Source organism: Lithobates pipiens, unplaced genomic scaffold, assembly GCF_037356315.1.
Source record: "Lithobates pipiens isolate NorthernLeopardFrog02 unplaced genomic scaffold, aLitPip1_a1.2 Scaffold_13, whole genome shotgun sequence".
Classification (NCBI taxonomy): Eukaryota; Metazoa; Chordata; class Amphibia; order Anura; family Ranidae; genus Lithobates; species Lithobates pipiens.
This window is the reverse complement of record NW_027507718.1, coordinates 133,841,616-133,855,167: the sequence shown is the minus strand read 5'-3', so window position 1 is coordinate 133,855,167 and position 13,552 is coordinate 133,841,616. Positions and strand designations below refer to the sequence as shown.

The window sequence follows — 13,552 nt, the reverse complement described above, 5'->3', positions numbered from 1 at the left end:
CTCATCAATGCAGGCTCACCTGTGCCCAGCATTGCAGCCTCACTGTGCCCAGCATTGCAGCCTCACTGTGCCCACCATTAGTGATGGCCGAACGGTTCGCCCGGCGGTCGTTTCGCGGCGAATTTCCGACATTCGCGGTCCGCACGTTCGAACGCCTTTTTCCGTCGTTCGCCGCGGCGGACTTACGTGTTTAATGTATACAAGAACTTTAACCTTTGGTGACACGTTTATCATGTGATACAGGACAGCCAATTGAGACATGACAGCACATGGACACTTGTACATTCCCCCTAACCTATAAATACACCCGATCCGGTGGCCATTTTACATTCTTTCTTCTGTTACGATAGGGACAGGTTCCTGTGTGGAGTAGGGAGAGATAAACCACTAGCTATTTGGTACACAAAAGTTCTTTTCAGGACTGGTATAGGTGTTAGGTGTTGATAGGTTTGCTGTGCTGCTGATTCTTGCAGCAGCCTGAGTGTCTTTTGTTAGTTTAGAGAAAGGGAAAGGACGGTGTATGCTACAGGGACAGCCAGATTAGTCTTTCATCATCATCATCATCATCATCATCATTAGCTGTTACTATCAAGGTCCACAAAAGAGCTGTTCCAGTAACCACTAATCGTTCTCTTTTTTTGCCAATTTGTATAGGGACAGGAAGGAAGCAGTGTTGTCAGGCAGTGAGGGTAATTTTAAAGACTTGCTGTTATTATTAGTTCCACAAAGGTTCTTTTCAGGACTGGTATCAGTGGTACAGTAATAGGCTTGTACATGTATAATATTCTTTCTTCCAAATATAGAAAGGATATTATACTTGACTGCTGCCCTTCTGCTGCAGTCTGCTAAACATTCACAACTCACTTGTTCCACAAAAGTTCTTATAAGGACTGGTAACTTGGTATAGGGTGCTACGGTACATAGGCTTGAGTGCGGTACAGTCTGCTGTTCTGTAAGGACCGCTATCGGTCCACAATAGATAGGGTTGACGTGCACCACTGCTGACCGCTGCCCTATACTGCAGCAGTCCTTCAGCGGTATAGGGACTGACGTACAGTCTGCTAATCACTAACACACAACCTGCTTGTTCCACAAAAGTTCTTATAAGGACTGGTAACTTGGTATAGGGTGCTACGGTACATAGGCTTGAGTGCGGTACAGTCTGCTGTTCTGTAAGGACCGCTATCGGTCCACAATAGATAGGGTTGACGTGCACCACTGCTGACCGCTGCCCTATACTGCAGCAGTCCTTCAGCGGTATAGGGACTGACGTACAGTCTGCTAATCACTAACACACAACCTGCTTGTTCCACAAAAGTTCTTATAAGGACTGGTAACTTGGTATAGGGTGCTACGGTACATAGGCTTGAGTGCGGTACAGTCTGCTGTTCTGTAAGGACCGCTATCGGTCCACAATAGATAGGGTTGACGTGCACCACTGCTGACCGCTGCCCTATACTGCAGCAGTCCTTCAGCGGTATAGGGACTGACGTACAGTCTGCTAATCACTAACACACAACCTGCTTGTTCCACAAAAGTTCTTATAAGGACTGGTAACTTGGTATAGGGTGCTACGGTACATAGGCTTGAGTGCGGTACAGTCTGCTGTTCTGTAAGGACCGCTATCGGTCCACAATAGATAGGGTTGACGTGCACCACTGCTGACCGCTCACCTATACTGCAGCAGTCCTTCAGCGGTATAGGGACTGACGTACAGTCTGCTAATCACTAACACACAACCTGCTTGTTCCACAAAAGTTCTTATAAGGACTGGTAACTTGGTATAGGGTGCTACGGTACATAGGCTTGAGTGCGGTACAGTCTGCTGTTCTGTAAGGACCGCTATCGGTCCACAATAGATAGGGTTGACGTGCACCACTGCTGACCGCTGCCCTATACTGCAGCAGTCCTTCAGCGGTATAGGGACTGACGTACAGTCTGCTAAACACTAATACACAACCTGCTTGGTCCACAAAAGTTCTTATAAGGACTGGTAACTTGGTATAGGGTGCTACGGTACATAGGCTTGAGTGCGGTACAGTCTGCTGTTCTGTAAGGACCGCTATCGGTCCACAATAGATAGGGTTGACGTGCACCACTGCTGACCGCTGCCCTATACTGCAGCAGTCCTTCAGCGGTATAGGGACTGACGTACAGTCTGCTAAACACGAATACACAACCTGCTTGGTCCACAAAAGTTCTTATAAGGACTGGTAACTTGGTATAGGGTGCTACGGTACATAGGCTTGAGTGCGGTACAGTCTGCTGTTCTGTAAGGACCGCTATCGGTCCACAATAGATAGGGTTGACGTGCACCACTGCTGACCGCTCACCTATACTGCAGCAGTCCTTCAGCGGTATAGGGACTGACGTACAGTCTGCTAATCACTAACACACAACCTGCTTGTTCCACAAAAGTTCTTATAAGGACTGGTAACTTGGTATAGGGTGCTACGGTACATAGGCTTGAGTGCGGTACAGTCTGCTGTTCTGTAAGGACCGCTATAGGTCCACAATAGATAGGGTTGACGTGCACCACTGCTGACCGCTCACCTATACTGCAGCAGTCCTTCAGCGGTATAGGGACTGACGTACAGTCTGCTAATCACTAACACACAACCTGCTTGTTCCACAAAAGTTCTTATAAGGACTGGTAACTTGGTATAGGGTGCTACGGTACATAGGCTTGAGTGCGGTACAGTCTGCTGTTCTGTAAGGACCGCTATCGGTCCACAATAGATAGGGTTGACGTGCACCACTGCTGACCGCTGCCCTATACTGCAGCAGTCCTTCAGCGGTATAGGGACTGACGTACAGTCTGCTAAACACTAATACACAACCTGCTTGGTCCACAAAAGTTCTTATAAGGACTGGTAACTTGGTATAGGGTGCTACGGTACATAGGCTTGAGTGCGGTACAGTCTGCTGTTCTGTAAGGACCGCTATCGGTCCACAATAGATAGGGTTGACGTGCACCACTGCTGACCGCTGCCCTATACTGCAGCAGTCCTTCAGCGGTATAGGGACTGACGTACAGTCTGCTAAACACGAATACACAACCTGCTTGGTCCACAAAAGTTCTTATAAGGACTGGTAACTTGGTATAGGGTGCTACGGTACATAGGCTTGAGTGCGGTACAGTCTGCTGTTCTGTAAGGACCGCTATCGGTCCACAATAGATAGGGTTGACGTGCACCACTGCTGACCGCTGCCCTATACTGCAGCAGTCCTTCATCGGTATAGGGACTAAGAGTTTTGTCACAGGGTCATTTAAAAAATGACAGGCAGAGGAAGAGGCAGGCCCTTCCGCAGGGGTGGTAGGGGTAGGGCAGGAGCAACAGGCTTGAGCCAAAGTGGGAAGTTGCAGAAGGTGCGTTCAATTACTTTAAAGGATGCACCAGACTTGGTTGAGTGGCTCGCTCAGCCTTACTCTTCTGCACCCTCCTCATCCTCTCGATCTGCACCCTCTTCTTCACTCTCTGCTATGTGCACCCCCAAAGACACTACCACCAACAACACGACCACCACCACCACCACCACATACCTTCCGCTTGAGTCACTGGAATTATTTTCCGATCCATATCAAGAGGACATTTCTGATGCGCAGCCACTCTTGGTATTGGATCAGGAAGAGGAGGTAGCAACAAGCGCTACTCAGCAGTCTGACGCCAGTACCCAGATCAGCCCAAGGAGGAGGTTGGTCCCCGGTGTTGCTGCCTACTCCGAGATCTCTACTTATAGCGGTGGGGAAGGTGACGTTGATGATGACGTGTCTAGTGATGTCACGTGGGTGCCCACAAGAGAGGAAGAGGAGGGGAGTTCAGAGGGAGATATGGACCAGCAGATAGGGAGGAGAAGCAGCAATGACTTACATTGCACAGCAGGGACAAAGCAGACTGCAAATGTATCAGGAGCGAGTCATCGACCATGTACGGTCACATCTGGCGCTCCCAGGACACCGGCACATGGCTCCGCAGTGTGGGCTTTTTTTAACGTGTCCGCTGCTGACAATAGCGTTGCCATCTGCAATCTTTGCAGTCAACGCGTTAGTCGCGGTAAGCCCAATACTCACCTAGGGACGACCGCCTTAAGAAGGCACATGAGCAGCCATCACCGAGCCCAGTGGGAGCAACGGAACACACAAAGCCACACTGCAGGCTCTCACCGTCCAGCCTCGTCTTCTACTTCTCCTTCTCCTCTCTCCTCACAATTGTCCTCCACTCCACCTTCCATCACGCCAAGCTCACATTTTTCTGCAAAAAGGCAGGCTTCCGTGGGCCTAATGTTTGAGCGTAAAAAAATGATGACGCCGGATAACCCTCTTGCCCAACGGTTGGCGGCTGGCTTGTCAGAACTCATAGCCCGCCAACTACTGCCATATAAACTGGTGGACTCGGAGGCCTTTCGCAAATTTGTGGCCATTGGAACACCACAATGGAAGGTCCCAGGAAGGAAGTATTTCTCAGAGAAGGGCATCCCAGAGCTATATGGCCATGTTCAGCGGCAAGTGAATGTATCTCTGGCACACAGTGTCGGTGCCAAGATACATCTGACCACAGACACGTGGTCTAGCAAACACGGGCAGGGAAGGTATATCAGTTTTACTGCCCACTGGGTGAACCTTCTGACGGCCGTCAAGCATGTAACCCGTGGCACCCGTGTAGATTTGGTTTTACCGCCACGGATTGCATGCAGGCCTGACTCTTCTTCTCCTCCTCCTACTCCATCCTCCTCCCTCTCCTCCTCAGCTGCCTCCTCCTTTTCCGCTGCTAGCGTCTCTTCCACTGCACCGCCCAAGCTCCCCAGAACCTATTCCACATGCCAGGTGAGACGTTGCCATGCCGTGCTGCGTCTGTTGTGCCTGGAAGCAAAGAGCCACACTGGCCCGGCACTCCTTTCAGCTTTGCGTTCACAGGCAGATGAGTGGCTAACACCGCTCAATTTGACAGTTGGTAAAGTGGTGTGTGACAACGGTGCCAATCTGCTTAGCGCATTGAAACAGGGCAAAATCACGCACGTGCCGTGCATGGCACACGTCTTAAACTTGGTCGTGCAGCGATTCCTTGTCAAATACCCTGGGGTCCAGGACATCTTGCGGCAGGCAAGGAAAATCTCGGCCCATTTCAGAAGATCTTACACGGCCATGGCTCGCCTTGCTGACATTCAGCGGCGACACCATCTGCCGGTCAGACGTCTTATTTGCGATTGCCCGACGCGATGGAACTCAACCTTCTATATGCTTGATAGGCTGCTCCAGCAGAAACGTGCAGTTAACGTCTACCTGTATGAACTCTGCGAAAGAAACGGTTCTGGGGAGCTGGGTTTTTTTTCACCGCGCCAGTGGCTGCTCATGCGCGACACATGCAGACTTCTGCGGCCATTTGAGGAGATCACCAAACTGGTCAGTCGCAGCCATGGCGCCATCAGTGACATGGTACCTTATGCCTTCTTTCTGGAGCGTGCATTGCATCGTGTCATTGATCAGGCTGTGGAGGAGCAGGAGCGGGAAGATGAGGAAGTCGCAATGCTGGATGAATTCCCAGGGGGGGCTACTCTATCTGAGACAAGTCAACAACAGGAGTCTGATGAGGAGTCAGAGGAGGATGGTGCCGGGGCGGATGAGCAGGAGCAAGAAGAGCATGCTTTAAACCTTTCTGGGATCCCTGTTGTGCGAGGATGGGGAGAGGAGAATGAAGAGGACGACATTATCCTGGATGATGAGCAGGAGCCAGGCCACCACACCGCTTCCACTTTAGTGCAAATGGGGGCCTTCATGCTCCAGTGTTTTAATAGGGACCCCCGTATAAAAAGCATGAGGGTCAAGGACCAGTACTGGGTGGCAACGTACTTAGACCCCCGGTACAAACACAAAATGGCGGAAATGTTACCGCCGTCGCAGAGGGCTGTCAGAATGCAGCACTTCCAGGCCTTGCTTCGAGAAATGCTGCATTCTGCTTTTGCGTGCGCTGGCAGAGGAGCAATTCCCACTCCCAGAGAAGGATTTGCGGGTACCAATCCAACAGCGCCTGCAAGAAGAGGCCGGTTTGAAGATGTGTTGGTGACTTCGGATATGAGGTCATTCTTTCAGCCGACCCATCGACAGGTGTCATCCGGATCCAGCATCAGGGAACGCCTAGACCGTCAGGTGTCCGACTACATTGGGTTAACGGCCGATGTGGACGCTCTGAGGAGTGATGAACCCCTAGACTACTGGGTGGGCAGGCTTGACCTCTGGCCAGAGCTTGCCCAATTTGCAATCGAACTGTTGGCTTGCCCCTCATCCAGTGTCCTGTCCGAAAGGACGTTCAGCGCAGCAGGGGGGATTGTGACCGATAAGCGTACTCGCCTAGCTCACCACAGTGTTAACTACCTCACATTTCTAAAAATGAATGAGGCATGGATCTCGGAGGAATTCAACACATGTGACCAGTAGACCATGTATATGTCTATAAACTATTTTTTTAATCAAGCACACAGACCTTCTTAATTCATTTGGCTCACTTCCTTGACCCAAAAAAGCACACCGTACTATATGCCCCTACCCTCCTCTTTGAAGAGGTTGAGCGGTGTCATATTTCTACTGGGGCTGCTTATGATATCCCTGTGCTGTGCTGACTTCCTCCTGGGGGTTCTTATTATGAAGGGATCACACTATCCCTGTGCTGTGCTGACTTCCTCCTGGGGGTTCTTATTATGAGGGGATCACACCATCCCTGTGCTGTGCTGACTTCCTCCTGGGGCTGCTTACGGTGCTGCTGTCAGTGCTGTATGTCACGGTGCTGCTGTCAGCGCTGTATGTCACGGTGCTGCTGTCAGCGCTGTATGTCACGGTGCTGCTGTCAGCGCTGTATGTCACGGTGCTGCTGTCAGCGCTGTATGTCACGGTGCTGCTGTCAGCGCTGTATGTCACGGTGCTGCTGTCAGCGCTGTATGTCACGGTGCTGCTGTCAGCGCTGTATGTCACGGTGCTGCTGTCAGCGCTGTATGTCACGGTGCTGCTGTCAGCGCTGTATGTCACGGTGCTGCTGTCAGCGCTGTATGTCACGGTGCTGCTGTCAGCGCTGTATGTCACGGTGCTGCTGTCAGAGCTGTATGTCACGGTGCTGCTGTCAGCGCTGTATGTCACGGTGCTGCTGTCAGCGCTGTATGTCACGGTGCTGCTGTCAGCGCTGTATGTCACGGTGCTGCTGTCAGCGCTGTATGTCACGGTGCTGCTGTCAGTGCTCTGTATTACGGTGCTGCTGTCAGATGCCTCTATCACGGTGCATGTGTCATTCAAATAAAATAAAAATGCTTGTAGTTATCGATCCCAAATTCACCTCATACATGTATTATGTCATTGTCCAGATGGTGGGACTACGTTTTACCCCCTAATAATTACCACGTGGCCGCAAATTCGACATGAAGGTTTGCAAAGTTCGCCTCCCATTGAAGTCAATGGGGCCCGCGGCGAACGTTCGGTTTCGCGAACGTTTGGGTCCGTTCGCATTTCGCGTTCGCGAAACGTCCCGTCGGAAGTTCGTCCATCACTACCCACCATTGCAGCCACACTGTGCCCACCATTGCAGCCTCACTGTGCCCACCATTGCAGCCACACTGTGCCCACTATTGCAGCCTCACTGTGCCCACCATTGCAGCCTCACTGTGCTCACTATTGCAGCCTTGCCTGGGCAGAGGAATGCATGACTGGAGGAAGAGGAGCAGGATAGCACGCTGTTACAGCTTACATTACAATTGTCTCCACTCTGCTCAACACAGCCCCACCTCCTCCTGACCCCGTGCCTGTGATAGACAGAACGCATCCCAGCATTGGACCAGCATTCTGCCTATCACATGTACGGGGTCAGGAGGAGGTGGGGCTGTGTCGAGCAGAGCGGAGACAATGGTAATGTAAGCTGTAACAGAGTGCTACCCTGCTCTATTATCCCGTGGTTCTCCTCTTCCTCCTTCGCTCTTCCCCCGGGGCGATTGCTGGGACAATGGCTCTTAATCAACTCCGCCCTGCCCACCAGTGGTGCTCACCCCCCTGCTCCCAGACAGCCCAGCTCGCAAGCCCTCATTTTCCACTCGCGAGTAGGCGAGTGGAAAATTTGAGGGCTGTCTATATATATATATATATATATATATATATATATATATATATATATATGTGTAAATAAATTAATGACAGAAATAACTGGGCCATGGAATTCATGTTCCTTTTCCTAAACACACATTTGTTACATGCATTTTTTAAGTTAAAGCCCATCTCCAAAGAAAAGAAAAAATGTTCCACCCACACTGCAAGGGGTAAGTGCTTGTATAGACCTAGAGGGCTGCAGAAAGCAGGTTTACTTACCCAATACTCTGCTGTAGCTTGCGCTTTCCTCCCCTACGCTCTGGTTGTGGGCTGTCCCTCAGTGTCCTCAAAATTGATGCAGGGTTATGGGCCATGCATTGGACATTTGACTTAAACAAGAAGTACAGCCAAAGCTCATTTGGCTGTGCTTCTCTTGTGGATCACAGCAGTGCAGTTTGTTGCAAATTGCAAAACCCAGCAATTTATTCTCTAGGACCTCAATTTAAAAAAAATATATAATGTTTGGTGGTTCTAAGAAATTTTCTAGCACAAAGTACTGATTGTTACATGTAAACATGTTACATGTAAAGTGGCAAAAAAGGCATGAATCTGTCGGATATTACATATCGTGTATTAGCTCCAGTGGACTTTTTTCCCCCAAAAGTCAGACGAACATAGAAATAAAACGTTTCAAATCTTTCCTACGGACTCGAGTCCGGTCAAAAAATCCACTCATCTGTATGCTAGTCCGATGGACGAAAACCGACACAAGGGCAGCTAGTCCAGTCGTACGTCAGCACGTTCGAATCCGTCGGACTTTGGTGTGTTTGTGTGTGCCCAAGTCCATTTGTTCGGAAAGTCCGTCGGAACTCCTCCGAAAGTTCGTCTGACCTAGTCCGTCAAAGTCCGGTCGTGTGTAAATGGCATTAGTCTTTAAGTGGTTAAAGCCAAACTGAAGTTAGGATACTTACCTTCCCAATGCTAGTGCCAGCATCTTCTTCTGTGTGCCAGGTTTTGGCCATCTTTATTGGTCACCGCAAGATAAGCTCACTTTTATCCACTTCTGTGCATGCACAATAACTAGTGTAGCATTGACCCCCGAAGGAGCTGCTGGTTTTATTTGGGCTTACTGTTACCTCACTTCTCCGTCTTGGGGTTCCCGTGGTAGATGGCCCAAAGAATGTGGAAACTGACACTGAATCCTCTTTTGGGTTATTTATTTAGAACATAACAGAGTCTCTCAATAAAGGGTAGAGGGTTAGGAGTGAGTTCAGGCAATTAGATTGCAAAAATGGAAGTCTTTAGAGAAAATACAGAGAATAGAAACTGTTTCCCAACTGGATTTAACAACCCCCAGATAGACCTCTCTCACTAGGCCTAGCAGCGGTGGGGTGCTCGACAAAGTCTCTGCCACAGACTTGTGAGATACACTTGAGCGTTACTGAGGGATGTGGATAAATTTAAAGAACTGACATACGGTACCAGGTTCACTCAGCCGATCCGGCGATACCGTATGAGTGTTGATTTAGGTTGCGTCCTTCAACTAAGCCTCCAGGCTCCTTCAGAGAAACCAGCCTTGCGCATGGTCTTCTCCCAAAAGAGTCCTCCCCTGGGGTTGCAGTTGCTGGGCCTCTCCATTCAGATGAGACGGCACCTGACCACCCTTGGATCAATAGGCCCCGAAATCCACTCAGGATGCATGGTTCCACACCCCAGGCCAGGATGGCCATGGGGCTGGGTCAGGAGGACCACCAGAACTGAACAGACAGAAATAAAAGCCCCCCTGCCAACGTGGCTTCGGTACCTTAAATTCCACCACCCAGAATGTGCAGCAGGAAAACACTCCCACTGGGCTGGTTCCGAGAGAATAGTGGCAATCAATGCACCCAGCTAGACTGCGTTTCTACTCTTGCCGGCGGTGACAGCGACACCTGTGGTCAAGGAGAACCCAGTGCAACCCAGCTGGACTGGTACTGAAACCAGAATTTTAGAGAAATAGTCCTGAAACCCAACTGTGGTTTCAGGCAAATTAACTTTTCAAAAAACCATAGCGCCTGCTCGTCAGGAGCCAGCGATACACTAGTCACCCAGGCACACAACATAGGCCTGGCCAATGTAAGATGAGCTGTGCATGCGCAAGCTCAGTTTACAGTCTAGGGATCACTGTGAGCAGGGAGGAACATATGTTTTATTGCAGAAGAGAAAAGAGAATTCCTCACAGTATATCATAGCTGAACTTTAATTCTGCTTTAAGTCTTGACCATGGGTTGAATGCTGCTACGTTCAGGTGAGGACATTGGCAAACAAAGTTGTTAGGACAGTACATGTAACCCCTCCCACCCCCATCAACCCTCAGTTTTTTTTTTTTTGCTAGTGTCTTCAGGTAAAAGATGGCCTATATTTTCAAAATGACTGGAAGACACACTATAGAGGGATATGCCTTGTTCATATTTTATGTCTGAAGTTTTCAACCACTTTATAGGAGCCTGTGTTCTGTACTGTACAATTAAAAAATAAAATTTTTTGACTTTCCTGTAAAATGTTTTTCTTGGAGTACAGTACAGAAAACAGGCCACCCTCACTACTGCCATTGCGTTGTTCTCTGCTTGATTATATGGGCTGTCCTTTGTTTGCCAGAATCCTCACCTGAAGGTGGCAGCATATAAACCAGGACATAACTTAAAGGAGCCTGTGTCCTGTACTGTGCTCCAAGAAAAGAATTTTACAAGTACCTAAAAAATCCTTATTTTTATTAGCGCTTTCACATTTTACATGCTGCCTCTTGGCCCTTGTACACACGGTCAGAGATTCCGTTGGAATGTTTCCTATCGGACCGTTTTTTCGGATATTCCGACTGTGTGTGGTCTGCATCGGACTGTTTCCGTCGGAGTATCCGACGGACCAACTTTTCCAACTTGCCGGTAAAATTTTCCGACAAAATGCTCCGATCGGACATACTCCGATCATGTGTAGCCTACTCCGACGGACAAGGTGCCACGCATGCTCACAATCAAATTCCGACATGGAAGCGCTCGCTCAGATAAAACTACTGCTCGTAATCGATATAGCACATTCGTCACGCTGCAATGTTAAAAATTCTTTCATGAAGCGCATTCTCTTGTTCTTTACAATGCTGCAAGAATGAACTTCTTTTGATGCTCATAGTCACACACACTTCTCCCGAACGTATTTCCTGAGTCTTTTTTACTAATTTCAACAATACCATTTTTGAAATCGTCACATCTACACAATTTATTTTTTTTTTTTATTGTTTTTTGGGGGAATTTTGTGGTTGTTTTTTTTCATAAACATCTGCTTTTTTGACAGTTTGCTCATCTTTCCATTTTTTGGGGTGTGTTTTGTGTGTAAACTTACCACAACAACATTATTATCTTTTTTATATTTTCTTTTTTAATCTACAGGAGGTTCAGTGTTGGTACTCCTTGTTATTCATTTCACTTTGTATTTTTTAAATGTACCTGCCTGCTCACAAATAAACTGGCCTTTTTGAAGTAAAACACATACGCAAGTATTTCTTCAAACAAAAAAAACTTTATTTAGGTCTCAAACAACTAAAAAGAGGAAGGCAGCGCTGGATAAACTTGTCAATTTGGCGAAGCCTTTGGCCCCCAGGGCAGACATGAACTAATTTGAAAAATAAAAATTGGTGGCCTGAGGAGTACATATCTCAGGGTGAGAAGTCTGGTCCAGAAGTCCTAGAGATCAGGAAAAGCAGATGCCATCTATGTCCGCAGGATGTGGTTCTTCAAGAGGCTGCATCTTCTGTCAGACCAGACTGAACCCAGGCCATCACTCTATCGCCTTCCTTAGGCACTTCCCACCAGGCATCCTTCGAGGCTGTGGCTGGGCTCCTGTAGTTGTGGCAGGAGGAGGAGAAGGAGGGCGTTGGTCGACCATCTGACTGCCACTTGCCACAGCCTCCCCCGGCTGAGGTCTTCCTGTGTATGAAAATGGGACATAGTTTTAGTTTTTTGCTCATTAATCACACCATTTTTAGCTCATGACTGTTGCAAATTGAATGTTACCAAATAGAACAGACTATCATTCTGAGCCCAGCATTTTTCATTCATGTCCCAATCATTTTTGGTCACTGCTGTCTATTGATATGTAAACCACTTTGTTAAATCACAACTTACTGATCAATAAGAACATCTACAGTGGTGTGAAAAAGTGTTTGCCCCCTTTCTCATTTCCTGTTCCTTTGCATGTTTGTCACACTTAAGTGTTTCGGAACATCAAACCAATTTAAACAATAGTCAAGGACTACACAAGTAAACACAAAATGCAATTTGTAAATGAAGGTGTTTATTATTAAAGGTGAAAAAAAATACCTGTGTGAAAAAGTGATTGCCCCCCTTGTTAAAACATACTATAACTGTGGTTGTCCACACCTGAGTTCAATTTCTCTAGCCACACCCAGGCCTGATTATTGCCACACCTGTTCACAATCAAGGCATCACTTAAATAGGAGCTGCTTGACACAGTAAGGTCCACCAGAAGATCCTTAAAAGCTACACATCATGCCGAGACCCAAAGAAATTCAGGAACAATTGAGAAAGAAAGTAATTGAGATCTATCAGTCTGGAAAGGGTTATAAAGCCATTTCCAAAGCGTTGGGAATCCAGCGAACCACAGTGAGAGCCATTATCCACAAATGGCAAAGACATGGAACAGTGGTGAACCTTCCCAGGAGTGGCAGGCCGCCCAAAATTACCCCAAGAGCGCAGCGACGACTCATCCAAGAGGTCACAAAAGACCCCACAACAACGTCCAAGGAACTGCAGGCCTCACTTGCCTCAGTTAAGGTCAGCGTTTATGCCTCCACCATCAGGAAAAGACTGGGCAAAAATGGCCTGCATGGCAGAGTTCCAAGGAGAAAACCACTGCTGAGCAAAAAGAACATCAAAGCTCGTCTCAATTTCTCCACAACACATCTTGATGATCCCCAAGACTTTTGGGACAACATTCTGTGGACCGATGAGACAAAAGTGGAACTCTTTGGAAGGTGTGTGTCCAAGTATATCTGGCATAGAAGGAACACTGCATTTCATAAAAAGAACATTATACCAACAGTAAAATATGGTGGTGGTAGTGTGATGGTCTGGGGCTGTTTTGCTGCTTCAGGACCTGGAAGACTTGCCGTGATAAAAGGAACTATGAATTCTGCTGTCTACCAAGAGATCCTGAAGGAGAATGTCCGACCATCTGTTCGTGTACTCAAGCTAAAACGAACTTGGGTTCTGCAGCAGGACAATGATCCTAAACACACCAGCAAGTCCACCACCGAATGGCTGAAGAAAAACAAAATGAAGACTTTGGAGTGGCCTAGCCAAAGTCCTGACCTGAATCCTACTGAGATGTTGTGGTATGACCTTAAAAAGGCCGTTCATGCTCGAAAACCCTCTAATGTAACTGAATTAGGACAATTCTGCAAAGATGAGTGTTCCAAAATTCCTCCAGGACGCTGTAAAA

General features: G+C 48.1%; 1 protein-coding gene across 1 annotated transcript in view; it reads left to right on the top strand.

Annotated features, from left to right (window-relative positions):
* Nucleotides 1-13,552, top strand: part of SPMAP2 (sperm microtubule associated protein 2) — a 132,974-nt gene that overhangs the window by 86,300 nt on the left and 33,122 nt on the right. The gene's annotated exons all lie outside the window — the stretch shown is intronic.